The 12,340-nt window shown below is 43.9% G+C and overlaps 1 protein-coding gene across 1 annotated transcript in view; it reads right to left on the reverse strand.

Moving 5' to 3' along the window:
• The window catches only part of SQRDL (sulfide quinone reductase-like (yeast)), a 60,482-nt gene that overhangs the window by 44,433 nt on the left and 3,709 nt on the right, over positions 1–12,340 (reverse strand). The window lies entirely within an intron of this gene.

The following is a 12,340-nucleotide window of genomic DNA, read 5'->3' on the forward strand; positions in this document are numbered from 1 at the left end:
ACTCCCCGCACGCCCTGGAGGGCGGCCCGGCACCCCAAGCGCGACAGCGGAGGGCAAGGAGGCCACCTGTTGCTAACCCCCACCCCACCTCGCCCGCCTGCCGGTGCCCGGGTGCTGCTACCGAGAGGGCAAAGGTGGAGGTGGGGCTGTGGTAGAGGCCCTGCTGGTTTGTGTCGGGTCCTCAGGTGCGTCTGGCTTCCCACCTGGTTCCCGCGTCTGCTCAGGGCGACCGCAGTTCCCCTAATTTTAGGCTTTGGATGATGGAGGCTCTGCGCAGCCCCGTGGCTCATTTGCCTCGGTAAGCGCAGCGGTCAGCGGGCTTTCAGCCACCGCCCTCCGCGCCGCGTTGCGCCCTGCTTTCATGCTGGGCTTGCAAATGCCCTTTCCAGGTGGGTGCAGTGTAAGTGGTTCTCACAATATCAGACCTAACAGCCCCCCCCCCCGCTTTTTCACCTAAGATATATTTTTACTTATTTTTTTAGAGTGAGGAAGGGAGAGGGATAGAGAGAATAGAAACATCAGAAGAATCATCCATTGGCTGCCTCCTGCACGCCCCCTACTGGGGATGGAGCCAGCAACCCGGTCATGTGCCCTGACCAAGAATTGAACCTGACCTCCTGGCTCATAAGCTCACACTCAACCACTGAGCCAAACTGGCCAAACAGCCCCTTTTAATAATAAATACAGGGTGCCCCACAAGTTTACTGCAACTTCGGATGTTAAAAACTTTCCCCCTGAAAAGCCCCTGAAAGTATTATTTGTTCTTTTACATTTTGTTTTGTGACTTTTAAATAATTACTTTTTTAAAAATTTTGTTACAATCAACGTTTTCTATCTTCAATCAATGGGACGAACTGCATCTATGATAAAAGCACTATGAGCACTATAGCTACAAGTGCAGACTGTAGACTTTTATTGGCAACTCAGTTCCACCTGCAGGACTGCTTCTATTACATGATTTTCTGAAACGGGGACCAACTCTGGTAAAGAAGCTCTGAAAAGAAAAGGGAACCCTCCTTCACTGCTGGTGGGAATGTGGGCTGGCACAGCCACTATGGAAAACAGTGTGGAGGCTCCTAAAAAAAATTAAGAATAGAGTTACCATATGACCCAGCAACCCCTCTGCTGGGTATCTACCTGAAAAATTTGAAAACATTTCTTCACAAAGATATATGGCCAACACATGGAAACAACCAGAGTGTCCTTCGATAGATGACTGGATAAAGATATGGTAAATTTATACTATTCAACCATAAGAAAAGATGAAACACTGCCATTTGCGATAACATGGATGGATCTTGAGAATATCGTGCTAAGCAAAATAAGTCAGACAGAGAAAGTCAAGAATCCTATGATTTCACTCATATGTGGGATATAAAACTGAAAGCAACAAATGAACCAACAAAATAAGAAGACTCATAGACAAAGACAACAGTATAGTGGCTACCAGAGGAAAGGGGGGTAGGGAATAGAAAAGGATAAAGGGGATCAAATACATGGTGACAGGAGATTTGACTTTGGGTGGTAAACACTGAATGCAGTATACAGATGATGTAGCATAGAATTGCACACTCGAAACCTACAAAATTTTATTAACCAGTGTCACCATAATAAATTTAATTTAAAAGATATTTTAATAAAATAGCATATATATATATATATATATATATAAAATTATGATAGGAAAAAAAGAAGCTCTGAACAAAATGAGTACAATCTTCTTTCAGTTTTTCCAATAGATGAATTCCTGGAAATTTCACCCTATGCATATTTGTAATTATCTCAGCTAGATTCCCAATTTATTTTACAAAAATTATATATTTTTTCATACTTGAATGTTACGGCAAAAGGTGGGGACACCAGGAATCATGCAGGACTCATGACAGTTGTTGTATGACACTGTCCACACAGGTCAGAATGTGGCCTGACTCCTACCCTCTAAATGCCAATAGATTACGTTTCAATCATCTTGACAAACAGAAATGCCCCACTTCACATCCCAGTCATACAACCCTCCCCATCCCAGTTAAGAAGCCCTGGTTTACATGGGAAGACTGCAGGCAGCAGAGAATCGGAGGAGACATGCTGCTTGCCGGATGGTTTGAGGTTGGTGGGTGTGGAATCAGATTCAGTTAAGAAAAGTGTCCTGAGCAGATCTCACATGCGGGGGGCTCTACATGTATTCATTCTAATACCTCACCGAAGACCCCTTCTTCTCCCCTCCAAGGACTGCTACATCAGGCAGGCAGGCAGGAGGCTGAGAGTTTACTCACTCACTCATGCAGTGTTCTTTCATCTAATCCCACCTGCTATGTATCAAGCAAGCCCTGTGCCTGCTGCCTGGTCATATACTGCTAACAAACTCAGACTTGGTCCCTACCCATGTGGGGCTTGCAGTGTTGCAAACATGTGCTTGGGGAGATGGGAAACTAGGAGAAGCATCATTAAGAGTGGGAAGAGGAAGTGGTAGGAGGAGCTGGCGCTAAGAGCAACACACCCCATTTTAACAACATCCTAAAGAATGAAGAGCAAACCACCAGGGCTCTGGGAAGACATGCAGGCTAGTGAGCAGGAAGGACTGGCAACAGGAACTGGGCGAGAATAGGGAATGGAACAGAGAAAGGAACCCTTTGAAGAACAGGAAGGGCAGGCCGGGAGGAAGAGCATGATAAAGAGGCTGTTCTTGTAGGCATGCAACTTTATTTCTTTAAGATTTTTTAAAAATATGTTTTTATTGATTTCGGAGGGGAAGGGAGAGGGCAAGAGAGTTACAAACATCAATGATGAGAAAGATCATTGATTAGCTGCCTCCTGCACGCCCCCTACTGGGGATGGAGCCCACAACCCGGGCATGTGCCGTTGACTGAATCGAACCCAAGACCCTTCATCTGCAGGTCAACAACACTCTATCCATGGAGCCAAACCAGCTAGGGCTTTTAAAACTTTTTTAATATTGATTTTAGAGAGAGAGGAAGGAAAAGGGAGAGAGAGAGACACCAATGTGAGAGAGAAACATCAATCAGCTGCCTCCTGGGGATCAAGCCAGGGAACTGAACGGGCAATCCTTCAGTGCACAGGACAATGCCCAACCAACTGAGCCACACCAGCCAGGGCGGGCACACAACTTTGAATAGTACCCTGTTTTGCCGAATCAGCAAGCCCCAACCTCATTCCTTCCCTGCAGCAAATCTTCCCTGGGTGAGTAAGTAGGTAAAGAAGTAGCTCACTCCTCCTTCCCGCTCCCCCCATCCCCGCCCCATCAAATCCCTCCCTAGCTCAGAAAGCAGCCCAGCCAAGGTGACACCAGCTTCCACATAGTGTTCATCCTGCCAGACCACGCAGCGGTCTCAGAACCTCAGAAGGGGTGGGCAGAGAGAGTACAGTGATCGTGTATTATGCCAGGTTTTTTCAAGGCAGTCCCCATACCTCCCAAATGTGCCGTTTTCCTCACAGCCATCCTCCACATCAAATAACAAAAGTTGCTGTCAGGCTATACAGAGCAGCTAGAGTTTCCTCATTTGTTACATAGAAGATCAAGTGGTTTTTAAGACCAGGAGCAGTAATGTATAGAGAGGTGCAACACAAACTATAAAGATTCTATCTCAATCAGGATTCTTGGTTGCAAGCAATAAACCAGCTCTGGATAACTTACATAGAAGAGAGATATTAAAGGATCTCAGGGGTTCATAGAACTATCATAATGATGGAGTAATGATGGCAGGGAAAGTGGAAAGAAATCAGGACAGCTCTGCAGAATCAAAAAGCAGAAATCACACACCATCTTTTAGCAGGAAATCACACACCATCTTTTAGTATTCTGGCCACCCTCAGAATACTCCCATTGCCTTCACAAATGACTCTAGGAGGAGTGACACAAATATAAACGGACTGAGAATCAGGTCCTCAGCGGGAGTGTCCATTGACCAAATCTATGCCAAAGACCAGCATCATAGCTGTCAGAACAGGGAGAGAGCATACTTGGTCCCTCTGACTTCCACCAGGACGCTTGTGATGGGTATTCCCCCCAAATGGGGAAAAGGGTTGAATACTAGGCAGGCAAAACAAAAAGATGTCTACTGTAGGCTACATAAATATAAGAACTTACTACATATATTGTTTTTTACATACATAAGCAAGGTAGCACAATAGTGAAAATCCTCAGTCCGAGAGTAACAAAGAGCTCTGCTAAATATAGTATACTAGTATATATATTAAAGAGTGCTGAAAAGCAAGGGTATGGCAGGCAGACTCTCTATCCAGAGGGGGCTCCTAGGAAGAAGGAAAAATACTGAATCTGGAATCATCTTTTTCAGAAACTTCGTCTCAAACACGGTTTTGGGAAATTCTTTTTTGCCTAAATTTCCTCATCTATAAAAGAGATAAAATTTGTCCTCCTACCTCAAGGATATGCTGGAAGAATAAACACTGTATCTTTTGGGCTATAGTAGCTCAGGGTATATGTGGGACTATGAAGACCAAAGGTTATGTTTGTGTTGTACACCATCTCTCTCAAAGAGAAAGGCCTCAGTTAACTGCATCAGTACAATGGGTATTTTTGTAAGTACCTACCTCATAGGATCCTTATGAAAATTAAATGAGTTAACACAGCTAAAGTGATTGGTACTATACCTGGCATCGAATAAGTACTCAGGTCAATGGTAGGTAATAAATGGTAATTACTAAAGTACTGGTAACTACAGTACTGTAGTTATTGTTGTTATCTAAAGTTCAGGCAACTGTTAAACTAGATACTGAAGAGAAAGAAGTTCCATATGGACAGGACGAGCAAGAGAGGGCCAGTATGCTACAGGTCTCAGTAAGATGCATGCACTACAGTGGATGGAAAATAAACCCTATGAAAAGTCAGAAACAGGCCATTTCATTTACTATCAAGGCCTCTGAAATGTTTCCATCTAGCCAGCTAACTCTTCTTTAGCTTTTCCCTGGACTTTTCATTTTGCAATTGGTCAAAGGATTGAGCCTGATGAGGTTAAGTAGGCAGAAAACATGTAGACTTTAGAATCATCTAGCCTATCTGAGACATGTAGAAGAATGGCTGATTTTGTGATCTGTGAGAGCACAGAAACCACCTTGCCTCTAGGTACCAAAGATGATGTCCAGGTCGAAGTGGAAGGTTACAGGGGTCCTCAAACTACGGCCCGCAGGCCACATGCGGCCCGCCAAAAACATTTGTTTTTTTACTTCAAAATAAGATATGTGCAGTGTGCATAGGAATTTGTTCATAGTTTTTTTTAAACTATAGTCCGGCCCTCCAACAGTCTGAGGGACAGTGAACTGGCCCCCTGTTTAAAAAGTTTGAGGACCCCTGGTTAAGTGGTCAGGAGGTTCATGAGGAAGTATCCGAGCATGTTCTGAGTATCAGTAGACAGTGCCAGGAAGTGAACAAGTCCAAGAGGACCTTCTGATTTGTCCAGTCTTTCTCTGTAGGTATAATGTCTTCTGTTTTTCATGATGCTATAATAAAGTCAGTTCAAGCATTTAAAATAAATAAAAATTTCTATTTAGCCCTTTACCTAAAAAGTTTGCTCATCCGTTTTGGATGCTAAGGAGCATACCCATCAACAGCTGTCTACCTATTTTGACCCTAGGTGCAAAACTGACACCATTAACCATCATCCACAACTTATTGGTAAAGTCCTGCCCTCTATCATCCCCACAAATGCTAACAAGTTCAATTTGTAAACGCCTCTCCTTCTGTCATCCCTGCCCCTAGTGACGTTGGTGCCCCTCTCACCGGCACATTTGGATGGCTTGGTGAATGGCGTGTCCTGTGTGCCCTCATGGCACACATCCTGTGGTGGGCCTTTTGGCCTTACATACCAGTAATAGAGCCTTTCCAGCATGCCCACGTCCCTCAGCCTCTTTATTCCTTCCTGTATTGTCATTGGAGTGAAGAGGAGAAAGAAGGTTGGAGGGAAGCATCCTAAACTGCAGAGCAGAGCTTCCGTGAAGACAATGGGCAGTCCTTGAGCCAAAGTGGCCCATCGGAGAAGTCCCATGTCTCCCAGGAGTGGGCCCCTGGCTAGGAGCAGCATGTAGAAAGCGTGTCTCAGTGCAAATGCACAGACCTCAGAGCATCCCAGCTGAGCCCCTCGTCGGTTCCAGTCCTGTAGTTGAGGTGTGTGAGACACATTCTCACGGCTATGACTGGAGCCCAGAACAAAGATGAGGGTGGGGTGACCCAGCCTGCTTTAGATCCCAGTCTGCATCTTTAATAACCGGCCTGACCTGCCAGGTGGCACAAGCTGCCTCTCAGGACACCACCACTCCTGGCTAGAAGCGGGTGAGTCAGAATAAGCGGGCTTCAGGGTGGCCTGCAGAGGGGCAAGGTGACTCATGTGGGCCTCGCCTCCTCTCTCCTTGCCATTACACTTTCAATCCAGACAGGAAAGGAGCATCTGCCCTCCTTCAGAAGCAACCTCTTCCCTGCCCCCCCCGCCCCCATTCAGAGAGGGTAAACTCATCTGAGGCCCAGGTTATGAGGAAGTTACGGTCAGAAACATCTCATCTGAGATGAGTGCACTGCCTGGATGCTGTCAGTGCATCGAGCAGATGGACTGGAGCCATTATGAGTGAAAACAGCAGTCCATGAGCCAACACTCCTGGAGACCCGTGGGATAGAAGGTGTCTCAGAATGTTGGTGCTGGAAGAGCCTTAGGGATCACCTCCTGTCAGCATGTCTACCCGGAGGTAAACTGAACTGCTTAGAGCCCTCCAGGGAGAACTGAGTAGAAGCCCTCCTGGCTTTTAATCCTACTGTGCATTTCCCCACAAAGCCATAGAGGTGTGAGAGAGACAGAGCTGAGTGATAAACTGAAGACCCAAAATTGCAGGCCCAGCATGGCACTATCGAAGATCGCTTTCTTCGGGTGCTTACGGTGGTGGGGAAATGTCTCAGAGCAGCCGTAATAGGAATGTCGCGGCCATTCTGGAGTTGCCCATTCCCCCAGCAGCTTGGCCTCTCTCCTGTCTACTCCAGCGTCAGCATCATCTCAAGGGAAGAATCCTGAGCCGATCTTACTCAGTCCAGCCTCACGGTGGCTTCCTTCTACCAGAGAGGCGTGGAACTTCCCTGTCAGTGCAGGAAAATCAAGAGTTCTGGGCATTCTTCCCATTAGGCTCTCTCTTAACAGGACACTCATGTCTCCTTCCACTTCTGTTCTTCCAATATTATCAGGTTAGAAATGAAGTGGTCTATCCATATAGTTCCCTATCATTGATATAGTTTTATCAAAATAGTCAAAGTAAAGCTCCTGAGGTCTATTTCTATCTCTGTTCCTAGTATCTCCAGCCTAAGAAAATTCTCTAGGAAGGTGGTACTTTGGGTTTTTTCCACAGTAAAATCCTAGCTCCACCACTTGAATTGTATGATCTGGGAAGTTACTCAGACTTAACATGTCCTCAGCTGTAAATGCACTCACCGGTAAAATGGTGATGAGACTATGGTGTTATGGTGATAACCTCCCACGGCTGCTGTTACAGGATAACCTATGTATAGCAGCTAGCATGAAACAGATGCTCAACACACCTGGGGTTCTGAATCTTAGGCTTGGGGATGAGCTAGAAGTAGATCTGAGATTAGAAATCCTGCCAGAGATGAAAATACTCTAAGCAATTAGATAAAACAAGGGGGAAAACCCAGCAACCAATGAGAACAGGTATGTGGTTGACAGGAGGACTGCACCTGGGTGCTGGTCACTGCTATTTCCTTCTTTGAATTCCTGGATTAGCAGGCATAGAAATGAACTCCTAAGTAGCATCCTTATTATTAATTTAGGTAATGCATATTAAAACACTTTGAGCCTGGCCAGTGTGGCTCAGTGGCTGAGCATCAACCTATGAACCAGGAGGTCATGGTTTGATTCCCAGTCAGGGCACATCCAGCCTCCTGGTTGGAGGCTAGATCCCCAGTAGGGGGCGTGCAGGAGGCAGCCACTCAGTGATTCTCTCTCATCATTGATGTTTCTCTTTCTCTCACCCTCTCCCTTCCTCTCTGAAATCAATAAAAATATATTTTTAAAAATTTTAAATACCTTATTTTAAAAAACTTTGAAAAACAGAACAGCCCTAGCCGGTTTGGTTCAGGGGATAGAGCGTCAGCCTGCAGAACAAAGAGTCCTGGGTTTGATTGGGTAGAGGGCATGTACCTCGATTTCAGGCTCCTTTCCAGCCTGGGCCCTGGTCAGGGCATGTGCAGGAGGCAACCAATTGATGTGTTTCTCTCACATTGATATTTCTCTCTGTCTTTCCCTCTCTCTTCCACTCTCTCTAAAAAGCAATGGAAAAATATCCTCAGATGAAGATTTTTAAAAAAGAAAAGAAAAACAGAACATGCTAGAGGAGCCTAGAAAACAATAATAATGTTAGATGCTTACATTTACAATAAATAGAGATTTGTTAAGGTTATCTCATAAATGGGGGAAGGGAGATGGAAGGGTAGTGTGTCTTCTCACGTCTCCTTTATTTATTTTATTGATTTCAGAGAGGAAGGGAGAGGGGGAGAGAGATAGAAACATCAATGATGAGAGAGAATCATTGATCGCCTGCTTCCTGCACACCCCACACTGGGGATCAAGCCCACAACCTGGGCATGTGCCCAGACAGGGAATCGAACTGTGACCTTCCGTTCATAGGTCAATGCTCAACCACTGAGCCATGCTGGCTGATCTGACTGAGTATTCTAATACATATTCCCAAGACAGTAGGTAACTAAGCCAATGAGATTCCCTATGGTCTTCATCTAGACAGTTTTACTGCCAGGCTAATTTTTCACCAATTAGACCAGGTGTTGGCTTCTCTTGGGCCCGGTGCCCAACCTATACCCTATCAGCTAAGACCTAATGTGGAGGGTCAGGTGAATAAAATCACACAACACCTAGGACCTTTGACCCAGCAAAATCTCTGGCCTGTAACATTTTCCTTAGAACATGGTTGATGGTGATATATTACATGACTGGAGAAGAAAAAATAGGTAAAAATTAAAAACCTCAAGCCCAACTAAAAGACTCAAAAAGTTAGGAAAATGTCATTTTAAACCTACCAAACGTTCCACACAAATCACTTTCAAACATCTCACTGTTTAAACAAAAGTTCGGACCATACAGAAAATCCTGACTTACCTAAAAACTATATATAGTAGTTGAAAACGCTTAGGCCAAACTACATCAAGCCAATTAAGTCAGTATCAGAGTCTGTAGACCTGGGGAGCAGAGTACCACAAGATGGCAGTATTGTCCCACCTATGCTTTCTCGGGTTGCGTGTTCAACCGTTGCACCTGCTCTAAAACGGCCCAATTCTTTCTTGAAGCTACAGTATTTTTAAGAGGCCTGAACAGCCCCTAGCTGAAAGAGAAGGTGTAAATCTTAACAGTAGATGTGGCGTCTATTTTTTTTTAAGTCCAGTATGCTCATTATCTCTAAGCTCACTTCATTCCCAAGATCCTGGGACTGGCTATCATTATTTTTTTAGTCTATCTGAATATGTAATTAGGCAAGGAAGCAATGGCTTAGATTATCCAAGAATTACAAGCTCCCAAGCCATTTTTTAATTGTAGGAATTTGATCTTTTTATTGCAATATTCCTTATTTATGTAATCTAGTTTTTTTATTTTAACTATTTTTAATATCTGTAAATCTCTCCCCTACTAGATTCAATTTGATCCCAACTGTGATGGTTAATTTTATGTGACAACCTGGCTAGACAATGGTACCTATATATTTGGTCAAATACCACTCTAGACATTTTTTTTAGATGAGACTAACATTTAAACCAGTAGACTTTCAGTAAAGATTACCCTCCATAATATGGATGGACCTTGACCAATCAAATGAAAGCCTTAAAAGAAAAAGACAAATGAAAGCCTTAAAAGAAAAAGACGGAGGTCCCCTGAGGAAGAGGGAATTCTGCCCCCAGACTGCCTTTGAACTCTTCCCTGGGGATCGAGGCTGTCCTGAAGATTTTGGAATTGTCAGCCCCCACAATCATGTGAGCCAACTGCTTGATCAATCTCTCTCTCTCTCTCTCTCTCTCTCTTTCTCTCTCACACACACACACACACACACACACACACACACACACACACACACTGTTAGTTCTGTTTCTCTGGAGAACCTTGATTAATACACCAACAATAGGCTGGGTGGGCACTACTGCATGATGGAACCATAAGATGATTAATAAATACCCCTGATCTTAAATGCTAAGGCAAATGTAATATTAAGTACCATGAGGACACAAGAAAAAAGAACTTTGGGAGGTGGTTTAGAAAACTATAAAGAAGTGACAACTGAGTTGCAAATAATGAATAGGTGTCCAACAGGCAGACATTACAGGATGTCGGGTCCTGAGCAGTGGAAGCCCTGGGAGAAAAAATACACATGCACAAAGGGGCACAGTAAGTACCTCCCCCCCATGTGGATGTGACTTCAAGATACTGTGATATAACATCCAACATTTTTTAACCTTTTACTATTTTGTTAAGGGCTTTTATATGGATAGCAAAACACCTCAAAACTCTATGAAGCCAGAAACACTTATCCCCAACTTTACAGTTCAGGAAACTGAAGTACACAGGGTTTAACCAAGTCCAAGGCCCCAAATATATAATTCACTGACACTCTATCCACTGAGCCAAACCAGTTAGGGCTCAATGATTCTCTTTCATCATTAATATTTCTATCTCTCTCTCTCCCTCTCCCATCCACTCTAAAATCGATATTTTTAAAAAGCTGGTGAGGAAATTAAAAGACATCACAAAAAGTCAAACATTTAACTTACTGAGTTTATGGCTTACACTAGAGGCCCAGTGCATGAAATACATGCACGGGTATAAACCAGCAGTCTGACTTCAGAGTCCACAATCCTAACCACAGTATTACTAAGACTGAATATACTATAAAATTTTAAATTTTATGATCAAAGCAGAGGCCAGGAACCTTCAAGTCTATATACATGTTTTTGTTACTTAGTATTCCCTGACAAAGTATTCACTATCCTTTACCATCTTTTCCAAAGTCCTAATGAAAGTCAAGCCGACCCAGGAGTGAGCAGCACCCACACATGCTCAGTGATTTTCAGCCCCGTTCTTATCCAGATTTGAGCACTGCAGGCCTCCTGAAGCACATTAGGAATGTATTAATCAGAATGAAGAGTCAGTAGGGGGCGATCTTACCCTAAAAATAGATGAATTTCATTAATTTATCATTCTTTTACAGGCCTTTAAATCTCCTTTATTCAGGGTACACAATAGATATATTACTTCACCTCTACCTGTCTTGGCCCTTCCTTTTCTCTTCCTCGGTTACCACCCCCGTTCCACCCCAAATTTTATCTATCTTCTCTCTGATGGCCCTGCCTTCACATTGTGTTTCTTTGGAAATTTCACTTTTCGTGTTTTTTGGGGGGTTTTAAATCCTCAACTGAGGATATTTTTTCCATTGATTTTTAGAGAGAGTGGAAGAGAGAGAGAAAGACAGAGAGTAATATCAATGTGAGAGAAACAGATCGATTGGTTACCTCCTGCACGCGCCCCAACCAGGGTCTGGGCCAGGGAGGAGCCTGCAACTGAGGTATGTGCCCTTAACTGGAATCGAACCCGGGACCCTTCGGTCCGCAGGCCAACAATCTAGCCACTGAGCCAAACTGGCTAGGGCTGCTTTTCCTGTTTTTTAAACTAGTCATTCATAACTGTCTCCCTTGACGACTTCCTTCACTCTCTTAATGGCTTTGAAAATAAACCTAGTCTCACCCTAATGGCCTTATACATGCAAAAAAACTAAAACAGTATGAATAAGCTAAGCAATAGAACAAATCTTAAATATCTGAATAATCAGAACAAAAATATTTGAAGAAATATACAATAGAGAAACTATCTTATCCAAATGGAAAACCTAGAAACTAAGTAACTTTTTAAAAAATATATTTTCAGCCCTGGCAGGTTTGGCTGATCGGATAGAGCGTTGGCCTGCAGACTGAAGGGTCCCGGGTTCAATTCCAGTCAAGGGCACATGTCCGGGTTGCAGGCTTGATCACCTGTAGGAGGCGTGTAGGAGGTAGATCAATGATTCTCTCTCATCATTTATGTTTCTATCTCTTTCTTCCTCTCCCTTCCTCTCTGAAATCAATAAAAATATATTTTAAAATATATATTTTTTTCATTGATTTCAGGAAGGAAGAGGAAGGGAGAGATAGAAACATCCATGATGACAGAGAATCATTGATTGGTTGCATCCTGCATGCCCCACTCTGGGGATTGAGCCCACAACCCAAGCATGTGCCCTGACCAGAAACTGAACCGTGACCTCCTGGTTCATAGGTCGA

The sequence above is a fragment of the Myotis brandtii genome, unplaced genomic scaffold (genome assembly GCF_000412655.1).
Source record: "Myotis brandtii unplaced genomic scaffold, ASM41265v1 scaffold521, whole genome shotgun sequence".
Classification (NCBI taxonomy): domain Eukaryota; kingdom Metazoa; phylum Chordata; class Mammalia; order Chiroptera; family Vespertilionidae; genus Myotis; species Myotis brandtii.